The sequence below is a fragment of the Aptenodytes patagonicus genome, chromosome 1 (genome assembly GCF_965638725.1).
Source record: "Aptenodytes patagonicus chromosome 1, bAptPat1.pri.cur, whole genome shotgun sequence".
In the NCBI taxonomy this organism is placed as follows: Eukaryota; Metazoa; Chordata; class Aves; order Sphenisciformes; family Spheniscidae; genus Aptenodytes; species Aptenodytes patagonicus.
Genome location: NC_134949.1, coordinates 14868514 through 14881569, shown reverse-complemented (window position 1 = coordinate 14881569; position 13056 = coordinate 14868514). Strand labels below are relative to the sequence as shown.

The 13056-nt window shown below is 39.0% G+C and overlaps 1 protein-coding gene across 3 annotated transcripts in view; it reads left to right on the top strand.

Moving 5' to 3' along the window:
* ATXN7L1 (ataxin 7 like 1) overlaps positions 1–13056 on the top strand; it is a 120746-nt gene that overhangs the window by 69833 nt on the left and 37857 nt on the right. The window contains exon 1 of one of the 3 annotated variants that reach the window (XM_076328560.1): positions 8255–8352. The exons of the other annotated variants lie outside the window; for them this stretch is intronic. The gene's annotated coding sequence lies outside the window, so the exon portion shown is untranslated. Of the gene's footprint in view, positions 1–8254; positions 8353–13056 lie in introns of those variants that run through there. 3 annotated transcript variants of the gene reach the window in all.

Genomic DNA, 13056 nt, shown 5'->3' with positions numbered 1-13056 from the left:
AAGAGAGGGATTACCTGCAAGCTTTAAGGGCTATATAGTATCAGCTTTCATGTCGGTGTTACCGCTTTACCTCTGCTATGCTGTAGGATGAATTACAGCTGAGGCTGTGTGCATGGATTACAGCCTCCCTCTATTTGTACTAATGAACTTAGAAGGAGAAAAACTTAAAGTTCTGTATCCCCGTTACATTATTTTTTAAATGGTTATAACTATGAAATCTAAGTGACACTAGAAAACTTTATTAAAGTTTTCAGAGGAAAAAAGAAAACCTACTTGTCTACCTGAAACCAGTGTCATCTGGTGGAGGTGGTATCTGTCTAAATCTATGAAGTACTATGGCTGTTAAATGAGGTCTGATTTCTGTAAAGCTAGAAAAGTCCTGAGGTATCTGACCAGTATTGCTTTATATTTAATTGAAATATAAAACCAGCATAGAATAATTTGTTTTAAACTATGTAACAGATTTTGACAGGTAATTATGAAGAGGAAGATAGAAGTCATATAAAAGTAGTCCATATCACTGCAGTATTTAATAATTTTACAGTTAACGGGGGGGGGGCATGTAAGATTTGTGACGTGTAAATTGGCATAAAATTATTAAAAAGAGAGGGGTCTCTGACACAGGATGAATCGAGATTGCTTGTGAAAGTGGGCTCAGCAAGCCTATTTCAATATACTGAATCTACAAGGCTACATCTGGCAGCAGCAATACACACTGTACTTGCAGGACAAGAGCAGCCTATTCTAGGAAGCAGTTGCTGAAAGACTCAAGGTTATGTTACACAATGTGCCCAGTCTCTATTCCTACACTGTAATGCAGCCGTGTATTAATACCAGGTTGAAGCCAAAGGTGAGCCAGGAATGTTTTGAAAGAGAGGAGGAGCAGGAATAGAAATTGCATCTCTGATCCGCGGTATGACTGTAGCCATAACATGCAAGGCCCGTTGCCAGCCGCCACACTTTGCTCGGGGGCCTTCAGGCCATAAAATTTCACTGTCCTTTTGTAAGTGCCAGCTCTGAAGTTCTCTGAAAGTGTTTCACAGTCTGTTGCTAATCAAGTTCCTGGCTAGAATTGTTATCTTGGGGTGGGGGGAGCAGTACTGGAGCAGAAAGTTTATGTAAGTGCGGTTTGCATGTATGTGCTTGACAGATACACAGCCAATTTACCTGGAAGTTACAGGCTGAAATTTTCTGTGGCAGTAGCCCCCAGGAAGGGGAAATACCTTGGGTGTCTTTCCTGAAACCTTACAGCAATCAAGACTTTCAGCAGGGCAGTGAGGTAGTGCAGTGGTTTTGCATTTATTGTCTTTCCCATTTTGATGGGGCTTAGGGGGGAGGAGGGGAGTGTTGACCTAATTTTGTTACAGCAAATAAGAGGTGAAAACTTTTAAACCTTCCGTTGATGTGAATTGTTGAATGTTTAACAGTCTTTTGCTCCCAGTTGTTTACAGTAATTGAGTCCTTTCCCTTCTAGTGCTTGTGCTGCTGTCCTCATTAGTATGTATTCCAAGATAAATCCCATACACAAGACCTGCAAATACTGTACAGCAGAAGATATGTTTTCCACTTTTGTTTGCTGAATGTTACACCTTCCAAAGTATGTTAGTCCCTAATACCAAGAATAAACTTCACGTCCTAAGGTAAAACAGCAAAGAAACACAATAAACCTTCTGTAACTTCCACTGCTATCACCTTTTAGGCAGTAGGCATTTAGGGATCTGAAATGTAAGGAGAAATAACAACTAAAACTGCCAGAGTTCTCTGATAAGTAATACCTATCATAGTGAACTTTGGTTTTGAACTATTGTTTTTCTTGAATTATTTGTTTTTCAGACCTTAAGCAACCTGGAAAGTCAAGGCATTTGGGACTAGGGAGAAGGAAAGGAGGAGTAATAAGGTTGTAGATTTAGGACCTGCAGATTTCCGCAAGTGTTACAATGATGTTCTGGTAGGATAGGTAACCCTCTTCCTCTACCTCGTCCTACGCTCTGTGGCCCTCTGTTTCTTGCTGTAATTTGAAACTACTTGAGCAGTTCTCTGCTACACGTTGTGCTCTTCAGTGTAAATAAACCTTTTTCTCTCAGTGTTTAGATACAGTAGGCAAATCCCAGGGGTGATAGCTCAGGCATGGTTACTTTTGGTTCACTTGTTAGCCATTGCTGGTTAAATCTGCTGTACTGTCTAGCTACCAATTGGCAGACTCAGCAAAAAGCTTTAAAAAAGACTTGCTCTGTGATCCATTTGCCAAATACAGAGTTTAGTTCCTCCTCTGTAATCAAGCTGGAGTCAGCTGATTATAGCTGAGATTTTTCATGCCAGTATCCTGCTTGTTGTCCTTTCCCTGCCTCTTTGGTCAAGTGACTCCCATCGCTGGAAAAAAATAAACTGAATCTCAAACTCCTCCAATTTAGAAGTATCTCTTGTTATCTCTAAACAATAGGATTTCTTTCAACTATAGCAGCATCAATTTGATGAGGAGGGACAACTTCCAGAAGAGTCTAAAGAGCATAAAGTCTTTTCTGGAGTTTGCTGTCTCCTGACAGATGGAGAAAGGTTTCAGCCCTTCAGCATGAGCACAGATAGTCTGATTCAGAGGAAGCAATTGGCAGGTAGGAAATGTAATGTTGGATTTTTTCCATTTCCTTCCCTGTCTACCTTTTTATTTCACTGTCAATTACACTTTTGGCATTGTGGCCAGGAAAACAGCCTCAAGCTGGATTGGTATTGTCTCTTGCTGTGTTTTTCTTAGAGTTAGGAAAGCACTTGTGTTCAAAGTTTTCCCTTATTTAGAATATCTGGTTTAAATGACTTAACTGTAAATCATAATCTCAAGTGATCTCACAGCTCAGTCCCTCTGCACGGAGGCCATCCCAGCTGTATTTGGGTTTATTAGTGTTTGCCATGCTGGCTGGTGCTTGGCTCCTGCGTTGTCACAAGTATCTTGTGCTTGTCTGCACCGAGCTCTCCAGCTCCCTGGCGTCCAGGCGGAGGACGCAGCCCTGACGCAGCATGGCAGGAATGCACACAGCCAGCTCGGGCTTGACGCTGTGCCTGAGTTAATAAAACTTCTTGGGACCCAGAGCACGGGGGTAATGCTGCAAGGCGGTGGCTTCATCTGAAGTCTTTGTCATTTTCCTCAATGCTGTTGCCTTTGGAAATGCCGTACAGAGACAACCGAAGTGCCTCACTTTAGATAAAAAAAGGACTGCAGTCTTATGCTGAAAAAATGTTGTTGCATAATTTCTGGACCTGTGCCGTCCCTAGAAGTATAGGAACATTTGCACCAAGCTGCACCTAGGCTAATGAGCCCAGCTGGAGCTGATTTGTTTCTGCATCTCTGGTACAGATAATCTGACCATGGATAATTGAGTATTGACTCTATAAATAACCCACTTTGAAATCCTTGTCTTAAAATTGTTTTCTCTTCTTCCTGTTAGCTTCCAAGCTTACTCCCCCTGTAATCATTTCTTGGCTGACCAAAGGCTACTCTCATGTTTTGACAAACAGATGTACTATTCGTTCTTCCCACCTGAAGTGACATGTTACACCAAGCATGGATGAAGCCAGGTCCTAGCACTATAAAAAGCCAGCTAAGCTCTGGTAGGAAATAACCATCCTAATATGTTTTACCTATGCTCCAGTTGACTCGGGTGGTTTAAATCAGAAATGACTGATACATGTCAAACATTTGATACCTTGGAAAGATGTTTATTGCATGCTTGTTCTCAGAGACCTCCTGTTGCATGTCTCGTAGTTAAATGTCTTCAGGTGGAACTGATTCCTTTGTGTGGACTTGCTTGCAAGTTGGACTTCTAATGATCTTGGTTTGTTTGCTTACTGTCCATGTTAAAACTCGCAAGAATTGTTCTGAGTTGAGCTATGCCTTGTTTTAATGAGAAGTGATTTTTTTTTCCCCCCCAATGAGCTTATGTAAGTAATTATAGAAAGTAATTAGAGCACCTCATAGGAAAAATATCCCATGTCTTCAGCTGGTGAGCGTCTACGCATTTTTTTTTTCCTAAAAGTTCTTCTAAAATATAGTCTGTGTGTGCTTCTGAGAAGGTGCATAGAAAGTTGGAACCACCTGCACTGGATGACAGGTTGTTCAAGGCATTGGAAGTGGTAGGGGGGAAAGCTGAATTGCACAGCTGTGCTGTCACAGCTGTGCCACGTTGTGGAGTTCATGCACCTTGGTAGGTAGTTGTAATGGAAATCATCTGTCTTTCCCCTGTGCTGTTCCTGCCATGTTAATACGTGACAGAGGCAACATGAGTGGGTGAATAAACTTGGAATGCCTTAAATTCAGATCTGCATTCAAATCGCTGTGTGGCCTTGGAAAATACCTTTCTTCACACAGCATCTGAAACACTGACCGTGCTTCAACAAATTTTGAAGTCTTGATTTGTTATTAATTATATAGTAGCTTGAAAGAAACTGAGTAAAGGCCCATCTGAAAGAAATTTTTTATATAGGTAGAACAGACATTTAAAATTTTAGACATACAACACTCTCCCATTCAGGGCAACGATGGGAAAGCTGTTAGTATTATGAACAGGTAAATAGCGTATCCAAAACAAGTCATTTGTAATACATGAAGTTCATTGCAGTGAAGAATGGTTAAGAGGCACATTCGGGGCAGAATATGAAGTAGTTTTCACTTGGACTCTCAGAGGTTGATTTGCATCTATTTCATTCATGTGTGGTTAGGTCTGCGTTTCTTTAGTTTGCACAGTTAGAAGTCATAAATGATGCAAGTTGAAGTAGAAACCGTCTTTTTAGATCTTAAGTGCATGTAAATATAGAACTAAGGAGATTTTTAAGGGAGAGGAACAGAAAAAGTGCCCTACAAACCCACTTTTGTATTTGGGTATGTCTTTCAGTGTTGTCTGTTCAGTTTTGTTCTGTAGAAGGTTGAGAGTTTGGTTTCTTGTTTGTAAGAGCTATTGTATGTAGTGAGGGAAACATGAACAAGTGACCTCTTCAGGAATTATTTTGCACATTCACTTTGGAGGCTGTGTATTAGGGGGTTATCACTTGTGGGTATTCCTGCAGCATTCTAAATAATGGATTTTATTATTTATGGCAAATAACGTGCCTGAAAGATGAGTGAGCTGATTTATCTAAAACACCTGGAATGAGGAAATGTTCTGCAGTGACAGTTAAGCTGCTTTTGTAGCAGGGTTTGATAAAACAAATTGAAACTTAAATATAAGCTCATTCAGTTTTCAAAACAAATCAGTGTCCTTAGTTGGGCAGATCTGTTTGGTTACCTGGATTTTCAAAAGATGTCAGAATATTCCAAGGAGATTAATTTGCCTGGGAATATCCATGAGGAGTGGCAAACACAGAAAAGCAAGTAAAAAATTTCATATACAAATTTTAACTTGAGTTTCCTAGAAGATGGTAATTATTATAATAATGATAGTAGTAGTAATAATAATAGCAGCAATAAGGCTTATGTGATTATACCAATTTTGTCTAAGAATTTTTAACTCTTTGCCAATTTGGCTTGAAAAATACTGTTTTCAGCAATCTTGTGAAAATCAGCGACTGTGAAGAGACATCTTAATTAATGTCCCCCCAGAGAACAGTATTTCATGTGGCAGTAGCACGCTTGTACTGACAGTTGTCACACGTGTACCTATAGACCAGACAGAGCTTATCCTGTCTCTTTGCGGGGGGGGGCAAAGGACTGTGGATACGGGATGAAATGGTGAGGGCGCTGGGGGGCGGAGAAGCTCAGGGTAACCGAGATAGAGCAAATTTAGGGACCAAACCCACAGATTTTTAGAAAAACGTTTTTCATTATTTCTCTGCTTATAAAACAGCTTGTTAAGAAATATATTGTTTCACCAGATGCTGGTTTTGGATCCCAAATAACAGAGCTGAAAAAGCCCGAAGGTTTAAACAATAGATTATATACAAGTCCTGCAAAGCCATTATTCTGGGCTAATTTCAGTAAAGTTACTGGTTTTGTACAAGTTTCTTCTAACGAATGATAAAATGAGCTGGTGATATGTTATCTTGATACTGAATAAAATCTGACATGATATTATGCACAAAACCAGATCAAGAACATAAGTCTAAAAACGATAGCTTGTTTTCTCGGGGTCATAGTACAGCATTGTTTTTTGCCAAACCGCCTCAGTAGTCCCATCTCACTCTTCTATGGCTTATCTTTTCTTATCTGTAAAAAGAAATGCCTTTATATCTGTTTGGATTAGGTAAAGCTTTAAAGAAATATCAGTTTTCTGTAATAGTTTTATGATAGATGAGGGGAAACATCTGATGAGTTCCTAAAACAATAATGTACATAAATTACTTTTTTTGTTATTATTTTGTAAATATCACTAAAGATGGAGATAGAGATACAGTGAAATATTTTACCTGATAAGTGTAAGTAAATAAATAAAAATATGTATTGTCAGATGACCTTGAATGTGAAAGATCTGTCTGAGGCCTGAGGAAACAGGTCTGTTACACAATATGAAGCATGAGAGGATGGCAATACTAAATTTTCCTCTATTTGCAACAGTGTGTCTGGAGTAAAATTATTTAAATCGAGTGTTTGGAGGAATGACTAGGTGAGTTGCTTTTAAATTTGTATATTTAGTAAACTAGAGTGCTGTTCCTCTTGTTGTATTTCAGTGTTAAATGTAAAGATACTTTTTTCTTGCGTCTAACAAATAGCCAAATAAAGGATTTCTCTTCACATAAAAAATCATCCACAAAATTCTGATTTGTTGGCTCTGCTTACCTTTGTTTGAAGGAAGGTACTGTTGCTTGATTGCTAGAAATACTTTAGCATTTCACCTCGTGTACCTGCCCTAAGTTTAGGGCTGACAATACATTTCCTTGCTCTGAGAACAAAAATGGTGGAAATGCCACTACCACTGGTCAGCGGGTAATGAGATACCAGCACAGAGGAACCAGTGCAAAAGGATGGTGAGGGCTGTCCTTGTGGTATAAGGACTGGACACGAGGTGTGAGATGGTATTTACCTCAGACAGTCCCGGACACATCAGGATGTCTCACTGGTTTCATGCTGGACTACCAGAGCATCTCCTCTAGCAGAACGGGAAATTTCTGTGCATAAGCTCTCCTTGCTTTTCTTTGGTAGAGTGTCACTCAAAAAAGTGTGTAACCAGGATTCACTTGCTCTGTTATTTCTTTTTCGCCTGGGGATTTTTGGCCTTGCTGAGCTGAGAAACGTGTATGACTTAGAGTAGAAAATTGTCATTTTTTCTGCAGTAGCAGTGTGTCAGGTGGCAAATACTGATTACACGTGTGGAATTGTGTCATTACAAGAAGTGATGAATTCCTATTTAAATCTCCAACATTTTTAATCAAGTTAATACCCTAAATCATTAATATTGCCTTTTATAGCTGAAGAAACAGGCCTTGACACCAGAGTTAAATCTAGGTCTTCCAGCTCAGTGATGTGAAGACTGACATTGTCACCAGGGCAAGGTATTCACTCTTCCATCATTTTCCTGTGTCTCTGATACGTCAGTGATACCTTGGAGCTTCGTCTTTAGATCTCAAAATCCTTGTAAAAGAAGCGGCCAAGTACCCAGCAGCTTCATTTTACATTTAGTGTAATTAATCACACTATTTGAAGCAGTTTTTTGCTGTGCTTGAGTTCCATTTGACCCTTCTTTGGTTTTTTTTATGCTTTCTACAGAAGACGAATGGAAGTGTTCTGGGAAATGCTGACTGTGTGGCTTTTTATGGAATTTGGCCATTTTTAAGATATTTGGCCACTTAAGAGTAATTTAGTGATATTCTAGAGATTATTCCTCCTGTCTCTTATAATTACCCTGGCAAATGACAAGTTTGTCCCATAAATAGAAGATTTTTCAGAAAAACAGCAGGTTCATCCTACTGTGTTAAACACAAACACCCTTATTCTTTCCTGAATCAGGAAAGAAAAAATGCAGTGTCTTCCTCTAAATATACACTTGTGTTTTTTGCTGCTTTTAATTTTGTACTCTGGTTCATTTCTGCAGTTACTTGAGTTGTATCAACAATTATTAAAAAAAAAAAAAGCCACAGCCGTTTTCAGCGCTTGTTGTTCTTGGCACAGGATCAGTTCTGGTGTCCAACTGGTAGGACCTGAAACTTGGTGCTTAACAAGTGCCTGTAGTCAAAACAGTTGGTGTGTGCGAGCGCTGATCTGGTATTTGCTGCGGCAGGTCATCTGCCTGATTTTTTTTACCGTGTGCAGAATACCTAATCACGTTGCTGTGTTTCTCTGACGGCATCTGTGGCAATGTGAATTGTTTCACGTTCCAAAAGTACATGTTTACAGTCGTCGTAGAATCAGATTAAGTTGGCAGCCTGCTCCTCTCTGTAAGTGGCTCAGTTTACATTTCTTCTTCTAGCAGGATGTTTTGCATAATTTTGCTGATCCTACTCACTTGTAGACTTTGTGAAATGGAGAATCGTTTTAGTGGGTTTATGTCAGAAAGCGAAGCTTGTGTTTATTGTAAATAAACACCAGCAGAATGGCGGTTATTTTAGCACTTGATAATTTCCCAATTATGTCATTTGACCTGGAATGAAGCTTGCGATTGTCGAGCTGCATTTTATGCAGCAGATCAGTCCGGGGGTTTGAGCTGGCAGTTTGTTTCCTTTGTCAGTTTACAAGAAGTATCAAAATGAAACCGACTGTGCTGTTTCCTTTCCAGCGCGCAGTGCAAGAAGGGCGGAACGGTTTGCGGATATTATTTCCAAACTTTTTCAGTTGGACTTGGAATAGTGTTTTGTCAAAAAAGCTGGTAAAGTTATCTTTTGGTCTTGCAATATTATGCTGTAGTTTGCTAGCATCAAATCCAAGTTTATTTTTGCTTAACCTCACGTACTGGGTTTTGTTAGGTTTTTTCAGACTGTGGCTGCAAAATGAAAGTGCTTACAAGGTGTTTATGAACTCTTGTTATGAACCAGCTGCCAGTTACTGCACGATGACACATTTCTGCAAGCAGTCTAGTTGTTCAGTTTTCTGATTGCTGGCTGTTGCTTTTTGGGCATGTGTGGTTTTTTTTTCTCTTTTAGTTTTATTAGAATTAATGCCAAGTACATTTGCAAACTTTGAACCGGGATCAGTACAAGGTGGCAGTTTTCACTTACTATTTACTGAAATTGTAAGTATACATTGCTCAACTTTGCACGGTGAAGGGCTGTGCAACAAAACACCTCAGGATATACTGTAAATAGAAAAACTGTAATTTGTGCATAGGTGGTGTATGGACTTACCATAAGTAACATCTTCATCAACAAGGCTGTGATATGTTACTGGAACAAAATCACGTTGTGGATGAGATACTAAATTTCATTACCATCTGCTTAAATACTGTAAATGGGGAATAACAAACAGTATTCATATTGTGTTAGGGGCAGTCAGATAAATTAGTTTATGCTGTTTTAAGTTAAAAGGCTATGAAGTCAAGGGTTGTGATGAATACAAGCTTCAAAGGAGTTTTATTTTTCTGTAATGTTTACTAACAGCAAATAACTTTCTTACCTTTCCGTGTTTTAGCAATTATATTTTGTTTGTTTTTACCAAGTGTAATACCAAGCTATAATCCATAACACTGGGACTCTGAGTTATTCGTGGGTCAACCTAAAATTGATTTTTGCTTTAGGCCTCTTGTGCGCAGGAAGTCAAATCGTGCTAAACGAGAGTAATGTTTCAAAATGACTGGTGCTGACAAAGTTCTGGTATCTCTCTTCTGACAACGTTAGAGGGATTTTTTTGTTTTGTTTTGTTTCAACTACCTGCAAAAAAATACTGAAAGACCAAAGGCATATCTTTCTCTACACTCAAGCTGTATCATGACTTTTTTCCTTTGCAATCTTCTGTGCCTCACCGATGGAGAAGACACTAACTGTGAGCAAAAACTGTTCACTTGATTTGATCAATTTTGAGTAGCACGTGTTGGGTAAGAATGGATGTAGGTGGGATATACTAAGAAATGTTTTTTGTTTGTAGTCCAAATTAGATATCTGCAGTTTCAGGATCATGTAAAGATCTTTTTGGCTACAAAACTACTGCAGTCCACCTGGAAATATATGGTTGACGTATTTTACTGGCAACATATTTACTGTTGTGTTGTTGTCTGTAAGGTTTGCTGTGAGCTAAGTGAGTGCTTGATCTTGTGTGAGAGAGTCGAGGCAAAAATTTGAGGAGAGACTTTCTACTCAGAATGTGATTTTTGCCTCTTTTTCCCACACGCTGTGCTTGTGGCTCTGGAGCTCATGTTGCCTCTCTGTTGCTTTGCGTTTTTGCTTATGATCAGAAGGAGATGTGGCGTTTCCTGCAAAACAGCTGCTAGTATTCCCTGGTGACCCATCGGAGAGGATCCAGTGGAATTACAGATTCAAAGGCAGACCTAGAGGACTTTGGCAGCTGCAGCAGAGGTTTTGGGGAAAGGTAGGGGGTTGCATTGTGTAGGATGCAGGAAGGAGGATTAGAAATGGAGTACAAGGGCATGGGAGAGAAGCTCTGGAGATTCAGGGACTGTTAACTCTCCAGCAACATAAGGACTTCACATCTACTAACAATTCAGATTTGGCTGAGAAAGTTGGACTATATCCATGTTTCCATAGGATGTGGAGAATCTCCTGGAACAGTTTAAGATCATTCGCAATGCTACTGATGCAGAGTTTGCAATGCGCATTAGGACGATATGTAGTGCTGGGCTTTTAGACCCTTGCCACTAACTAGAAAAAATAACAGATATTGATCTGAAATTGATTCTTTAGAAAGTGCAGTTAATTCAGTGAGAGAGTGTTAAAACTTTCCTCCGAGATTAATGTCATTATTACATTAACTGTTTGACAGCAGAAGTCACATGTTGCTTGTCACTTGCTGCAGTGGCTGTGCTGAGACAGCTGAGAGGTTGCAGAAGGATTAATGCAGTAAAGAGGACTGTAACTTTGATTGCGTTCTCTCTGCTCTTGGATTTGACAGCAACTGGTATTTAGAAACAAAACAGAATATGTGTTGTTATTTATGTGGAGTGTAAACATCCATTTGGAAGTATTTAAATGAATCGGAAAAGTTCTCTTTCATATTTTAAACTTGAGCACACATTCATAGTGTTGCAGGCTTCTGCAGAAACTGAAATGCATGTAGAATTTAGGTTAGTATCTTACGAGTGATAACTGGTTTTCTAGTTACCTTGCAGGATTTTTTCATTTTTTTAGGGGCAAAAATTTTCATTCTACTTTAGGTTCAATTATGTCCAGTGACTATTCCACTTCTGTATGTAAACAGGGACAGCCATGTCCACAGCTGTGTGTGTACGAGTTCACCTGCCCTGCTAGATCTAATCTGTCTACACATGAACTTCAGACGAACGTAGAAATTTTTACATAGATGGCTGGTTGTCTCCTGAATGTTAGTATGTGAATATCTAATTTTATAACAACTATTTGATGTGCAAATGTCTTTTATTCACATATTAATTTATTACATAGGCTGTATAATAGCAGATTTCTGTATTGTGTGTAATTCCTTGTATATATGTAAAATATGAATAGACAAATTAGTAGAATTTTTTAAAAAACAGATGTGACCAGGAAACTCAGTTTGGTAGAGGAGCACCACCACCCTGGTTTAAGCAGTTGATTTTGACAGCTGACAACCTTCTTGCTTTGTCATATATTCCCATTATTTCTCTTTGAAGCTTATTACCAATGTCTAAGGCTGATTCACTGCCACATACGTAGTAAGGAAGGAAGAAGTGAGAGGCAATCTAATAGTTCTTGAGAAGGAATATATCAATATTTAGTTATGATTTATGCCCCCACCACTGAGATTTGTCTATGAGGTTTCATGCCTTTGGCAAGTCCAGCCTCCTGCGGCCATGCTTGCCCAGCTCAAACAGTGGTTTTCTGCCCCCTTGGAGTGAGTTACTCTTCCAGCTCTCCACTGTGGCCCTACCTGGAAGGTGCTGCTGCCATCTTCTCCTGCTGACACTAAAGTGACATTCGCTTATGTGAGTAAGCGTGCAGATTTTACCCATCCGAGCAGTGTCTGAGAACATCGATGGTTGTGTGGCACTGGCTATTTACATTCTTCCTCCTGTATGACTTTACAGTGGTCATAATTTCCGTTTTGCTTCTAGGAAATTTCAGGAGAAGGTGGGTAATGCTGATAATTCTCAAATATGTATCAGAGTCTGTCTAAAACGCGGAAGACTTTCTGTACCCATGTTTTGGGGGAAGAGGGGAGTTTGAGGAGGTAAAAGGAAACACAAATATAGCAGTTGGCTCTGATTGCAAGAATGATCACCAATCCGACACACTCAGATAAAATAAGTAATCTTGTAACCTTTTCATTCCCTATCTTTTAAGTAAACATTTATTTAAAATAGTGGGATGCACTTTATTATATTGTCATATCAGAACAGTGCCTCTTCCACCATTTTCTATGTTATAGTAAAAAATCCAAAGTTAATGTACTGCTTTGCTCTTGGGAATTAATAAATTGAGAAAGTTGTCTAGGGAAAAGCACCAAACGTTTAGCTTGACTAAAAATCAAGTGTAAAGAGACTGTTAAAAAATAACTTGCTATGGCACGTGATACTTAGATGACTTTAAAATATAATTTTAGATGGTCAGTATCTTGAATGTCTGTCTTTCCGGAAGATTAATTTTAATAACAAAGTAGTGTATTTCACTTCCAAATATATCCATAGGGATGATATCGAAGACACAGTTTACTAGAAGGCAGTCGGTCTTGAGAAAACCAGTAGCTGTGGTGAAGATTGGAGTAATTAATCCTGAATTTATATAATTTGTGTATGGAAATCATGTTTTTCCCCAAGTTTCACTTTATATACAGCTTGGTTTTGTTGGTTACATAGCAGTTCCTTTTCATCAGTCCTCAAGTAATTAGTGGGAAAGTTGCAAATTTTTATTAAGCTAATTTAAATTGATTAAGTAGTTGCTGAGAAGGTTGGTGAATCTTGAAACAATAACTATTATTTAACAAAATAAATACCCTGTGAATGGAACTCTGCATTTCAGAGGCAGATGCATAGCTTACAC